The sequence below is a fragment of the Myodes glareolus genome, chromosome 21 (genome assembly GCF_982192425.1).
Source record: "Myodes glareolus chromosome 21, mMyoGla1.1, whole genome shotgun sequence".
Classification (NCBI taxonomy): Eukaryota; Metazoa; Chordata; class Mammalia; order Rodentia; family Cricetidae; genus Myodes; species Myodes glareolus.
Window position 1 is genome coordinate 28,377,489 of NC_142046.1, and position 6,006 is coordinate 28,383,494.

General features: G+C 42.4%; 1 protein-coding gene across 9 annotated transcripts in view; it reads right to left on the bottom strand.

The window, feature by feature from the left end:
- Qtman (queuosine-tRNA mannosyltransferase) overlaps positions 1-6,006 on the bottom strand; it is a 338,666-nt gene that overhangs the window by 332,484 nt on the left and 176 nt on the right. For 3 of the 9 annotated variants that reach the window (XM_085681187.2, XM_085681188.2, XM_085681194.2), the window contains exon 1: positions 1,503-1,628. The exons of 1 other annotated variant lie outside the window; for it this stretch is intronic. The gene's annotated coding sequence lies outside the window, so the exon portion shown is untranslated. Of the gene's footprint in view, positions 1-1,502; positions 1,641-6,006 lie in introns of those variants that run through there. 5 more of the 9 variants (XM_085681196.2, XM_085681193.2, XM_085681197.2 and 2 more) reach the window with 4 other exon arrangements.

Below are 6,006 nucleotides of genomic sequence, written 5' to 3' on the forward strand. Positions count from 1 at the left end.
GAATATCACTAACAGAAGACAGTAGGGAACAGAGATGAGTAATTCCTCATGACACAGAACACCATTCCAAAGCTTGGGAACGAGAGGTTTAAAATCTATAGATCAACATTACTTCTTCCCATCATTGACTCCTAGTGTGACCAAGAAGAATCACAATTCTGTAATGTCAAAGCAAATGACAAACATAAAGGAGGGGGCGGTGAAAACTGAGGTCATATCTCTTAACATGCATCATTTACAGTAAGAGTTCTCCCATTTATTTGAATTAATTTTACATACTTCATTTCATTCAGATAATTGAAGTTTTCCTTTAGAGTTGTAAAATGTTTACCTCAACATAATCAGTAAATTGTCCACTTAAAGATACCACTACAAAAATTACCAACTTTCCCTTCTACACATACACATGTACTCCACTATCATTAAATGTATGAGATTTGGGCTTTTGTGGGAAATTTAGTTCAAACGTCCTCTTTAAAAAATTAGTACAAGAAATCCTCCAAGAAAAGTTATGGTCATTACCTTTTTAATACAGAGTGTGCACTGCTTGTTAAAGACATGGTAATTTGGGAGTTCAATATATGACTGCAGTTCTAAAACCAAATTAAAGGTTTACACTACTAAAGAGTTTGATGACTTCCCTCAATACAATAACTACAATTGTATGGAGAACAAAATCAAAGAGGTCCCTCTTTTTATAGGCAGTAATTTCAGGGCCTTGTAATGAGAATTTACTCTTTAGTATATAATTACTAATGAACAAAAGTGGGGTCATTAAACTCAGTTCTTTATAGTGCCATAAAATTTCTATGTGTAAGAAATATAAAATCATATATAATATTCATCAAACTCAAAACACCCTGAAATATGCAATGCCTTACAATTCAACAGAGTGAAATTTTTGTTCCTTAAATAAATGTCTATAAGATGACTGAAGTCATTTTTCATAAGGATATTTATAATTTAAAATATAAAGCTTCCCAAGTACTAGTGTTGGCAATAAAATGTCTAAACTTCTTAAATGAATTTTGAATTCTCTATGGATACTGTCCCTCCCCACACTAATACAGAACTTACTATTAGAATGGCTGCATATTTAACCAATATTAGTAACTTGCTATGAGAGATCCAGTCTCACTCTTGAGGTATACACAGTCTAAAAGGCAGGGAAGAACTACACTACAGAAATGTATAGTGAACCCCTTATCAAAAGATCAAAATGGAGAGAACAGAAGGGCAGAAAGTCAGACACTTGAAAATAGTTAGCCACCATTCAAAATGGAGGAAAACAATTCATTACTCTGCTAACACAGTGGAGAGCCTGACTAAAGGCCAGCCAGGAGTGGTTCTGAGTCATGACTAGACAAACGCTCAATGTCCTTGAGTTTCTGATGTATATAAAAAATCTTAAAAGTGTTACAAATGGTCACAGTGAAAGAATCCACATTTCAGTGTTAATGGGCAGCAGAGTATGAACAAAGAAGATGGTATCGCACACATACCATACAATATCGGTATTCCGATTCTTCAAGATCTTTACTGTCTACAGATGAAAACAGGCCTCAGTTTTCTATGTAGAAGAGAACATAGAGAAGGAAGGAAGCTGAATGCCCAAGCAAAGAGTATGTTTTAGTTCCTCAAGGGACCTAGAAGGAAGAATGGAAGAAAGGAGAGAGGGGGGAGGAAGAGAGAGAGAAGGGAGGGAAGAAGTCCTGATTACTTTTTTGACAAATATTCAAAAACTTATCATTTGTTCAAATAGCTTAAATATAATTGCACAAGAAGGGGAAACCTATATATTCTTACTAACTCTTATCTCATTTTATATTTTAAGTCACTCTAAAGCTATACTGAAATCCTCTGCACATTTCTTACATACTTTGAGATGTTTATGTTATATGTTTGTAAAGCTCACAATAAGCACTGTGTTTAAAATTAAACTCACATGCACAAAGAGTACATGCCAAGGGTATGGATAGCATAGTACCACACTTCTGGGAAGAATGGATGTTCAGTGTAAGACTCTGGATCCTACCCAAAGATATTTTTCAGGACAATGGGATGGGGAGTATTTTACCTATTCATCAGTGTAAAAAGGAATAACCTTTGAAAGTGGGTAGCCCAAGAGTGGGGCTGACTGAAGAACCAGTGTAGATGGATGGAACACGACTGTTTCATATGATTAAGTACCACCCTACTCCACTATAAATTTGCTTTTGATAGCATTATCAGTATGGAGGGGGAATGAATATAGTTCAAAAATAGGATCTCTGTACAGGTTATCACACAGAACTTCACATGTTCAAGCAGTAATCACTCTATGGGAACTGGACTGGCTATGTATTTGTTGACCCAAAATCTATTAGCTTTTCAATGAAAAAAGTGACTGTTCTTTGCAAAAGAAATCTTGAAATGTTTCTTATTTTGTTTTGCTTTCATACACCAACACTAGTGTGATCTACTAAAGTAAAAGCAAAGAATAAGCACAAAAGAAAGAGAAGATCCATTGTGTTTTACTAATTACCACCACTAGATCATTTAAAATATCACTCCAGGACAGCCTGACAAAGTAGTCCACACTCCCAAATCATGTTATTTATGAAATCTACGGGCTGAAGAATACATCCTTATAAAATGAAACCAACACTTTAAGAGATGTCCTATGGTAACAATTCAGGTTGCTGAATTCACGGTTATCAACTTCTCTCCAGTAGAAATTTCACATTACTCTCGTACAATGGAGGTATATTCTAGCACATTTATATAACTGTACTCTGAAATTTTTCAGTGACAGCATTAAAGAACAAAATTGATACTTCTTCCCCCAATTTTTCTAGTATTTTCTAATACCTTTGTATTCTCTTTCAGTACTCATTCAACACAGAGAAGAAAATTAGTAATTTAAAGTTTACTAAAATCACAATTTGGGACTTCCAGGCACTGCTCTACCAAGACAAAGCATTTACAGAGTATCCACTGTACTTGACACTAGTCATACAGATTAAAAACATGTGGCCATCTTCCAAAAAACACCCACCAAGAAAAGACACAGAGGCAACAAGTACTTACTACACCAAATGCCACGTTGTCCGAGATGTAAAAATCCTACCCCATCCCAATTTAGGCTCACTTTTTTTTTAATGTAATACTGGAGCTAATGTAGATTACTATTTATGCACTGGATTTCTCTTTCTACCAAATATCAAAGTCATACAGACCTTAACCCCAGACCTCTTGCTAAACTAATCCTCTGGGAGACACAGACTACCTGATCCATGACTATGAATGACAGGGAAGAAGAGTTGGCTCATGGATTAAGAGCACATATTGCTCTTACAGAGGACCCAACTTAGGTTCCCAGCATCCACACAACCCCAGCTCCAGGGGAATCTGACAACTCTGGCTTATACAAAATGGACAAGCACACATACATTTAAAAAAAATTAAAATGTGTTGTAAAGAATATGACTAATAGAATCCTAGGTAGAAAACAGAGATGTGGGGATAAGGAGTTCAAGGCCAGCCTCTGCTACACAGTAAATTCCATACCCTAGCCTATATGAGATCCTATCTCAAGAGAAAAGATGAATCTAAGTAACCTTAAACTGAAAGATAATTATTAGCTAGGCGGTGGTGGCGCACGCCTTTAATCACAGCACTTGGGAGGCAGAGGCAGGTGGGTCTCTGTGGGTTCAAGGCCAGCATGGGCTGTAAGAGCTAGTTCCAGGAAGAACTCCAAAGCTACAGAGAAACCCAGTCTTGAAAAGGAACAAAACAAAAAAAATAAATAAAATTAAAACAAAATTATTAAATTCAAATTTTTAAACTAAAGTAGAAATGTTTTCAACTAGCAAATGTAACTATAGTTTGCTAAATTCAAATTAATTTGCATCATTTGTAGCTAATGAGTCAAAATTAGAAATCATTCTCATATGAACAGAAAGGGTTTTTTTAAAAAAAAACTTTATAGTGATTATTTGGCAATTTTTTTTTCTTTCCTCCCCCTCCCCCCCCCCCTTTGGTTTTTCAAGACAGGGTTTCTCTACATATCTTTGGAGCCTGCCCTGGCACTAGCTCTGTTGACCAGGCTGGTCTTGAACTAACAGATCTCCACCAGGGAGTACAGGGATTAAAGGCATGAGCCACCATTGCCAGGCTTACTTGGCAATTCTTAAGACAACATAATCAAGAAGAAAGGGACCAGAGCTCAGGAGAACACTTTACTTTGCTTAACAGGCTGGGGCGGTGTGGGTAACAGTTAAGCCAAAACAAGATCAAGTTTGGGACAACATGTCCCATCAGTAAGTTTCATCAAGCTAAATGCTTAATAAAGGCAAGCAGCTCTATTCAGTTCCTTCTAAACCTCAGGAAAACAAAACGTAAAATAGTGAAGCTAGATTACACTGCTCAGGTCCCCATCACAAACCGAAAATTCTGTTACTCTGTATTTCTAAGGTAAACCTGTCACCACGGCTTGAGAACAAGGGTGAAGAAGGCATGGATACTATAAGGTGTAGCATGAGCTTCAGGGATTACATACTAACGGTTTTCAAGTTTGTCGAGGTATCCTGATTCAAAATGTGTTCCTCCAACCCTAATATTAAACTGTTTCATTAAACACAGAACAAGGCCCTAAGGACAACAGTGTATAATTCTTCTCAGCTTCAGCATTCCACATCCAGACCTGGGATGCACTAATTAAAATTCAATATCGCACTTGGGTATGTGGGTTCCACCATGAAATTCCTGTCATGGTTAAGCAGGTTAAACAGGTTAATAGAACCCAATAAAATAGTTCTAGTAAATTATACTGCTCTTTTTACCCCCAGCAGCTCCTTTATCTGACACAGTAACCTTTAAAATCTATTTAAGGGGTAAAAGCAACTATGTCAGGCAAACTGGGGCACAGGAAGGCTGAGGACAGCAATCCACCACGTGTGGAAAGATCACCTTCAACTCACGTTTTCCATTTTCAAACAGTGATACACATGGAAGAAGTTAAAAAAAAAAAAACCCACGTAAACCGTTCTCTTTGAACTTCCCATCACAGGGCCTCAAGGGACGAACTTAAGAATTCTTCTCTCAAGGCTCTTCTAATGCTGCGTAGTTTTGAGAAGACTAAAAAAGTTGCACTTGCCCCGCGGAGTGGGGATGCGGGCGCTGCCTACCGAGAGACCAAGGGTTAAACTAATGCGCTATTGCAACTTTGCTGGTGTTCAGTTAGTTGTAAAGACTTATTCACTCCGGGAACGCTGCCTCGCCCGAGGACGCGGGAACTGGCGGGACGCGACGGGAACGTCAAGCCCGTGCCTAATCCCCGAGTGGGGGTCGGGGGACAACGAGGTGTGGGGTCTCCGCGGCCCGGGGTGGGAACGCCGGGATCCCGATCAGGATAGCGTAGGCCGGGGCCGTGCCGAACGCGAGCCGGGACGGGGCGGCCTGAGGTCCGCAGGGCCTGTGCTGGTCCCAGCCTCCGCGCTCCGGGAAGTGTCGCTCGGGGCCACACCGCGGCCCCGCAGACGCAGGACGGCGCGCGTGCGCCCGGGAAGCGCGGCCCCGGCTCCGCCCTCCTCAACCCCCGCTCCTCGCGGCCGCCGCCCCACTGGGAACTCGGAGCCGCGCGGCCCCGCGAGGCGGGCGCCGGGAGGGAGGGGCCGCGCTCCCCGCCTCCCGCGGCCAGCGCTGCTCCCAGCCAAGGCGACTCACCTCCTCCTCCTCCTCCTCCTCCTCCTCCTCCTCCTCGGCTCCCTCCAGGCCACCGGCAGCCCAGCTGGCGACGCGCTGACGCCGAGCCCCTCCCCCGCGGCCGCCACCGAGGCCGCCGGCCCCTCCCTGCTGCAGCCGCAGCGGCCTTGGAGCGCAGCAGGCGCCGGCCCCGCCCTCGCCCCGCCCACAGGCCCGAGGCTCCGCCCCCCGGGTTGCCAGCTCCACGCGGAGTCCCTGAGTCAGAGGCCGCGCTGGGCTAGCGAGCCAAGTCGCCGCCGCCGCTGCCCCGCGCCTCCTCAC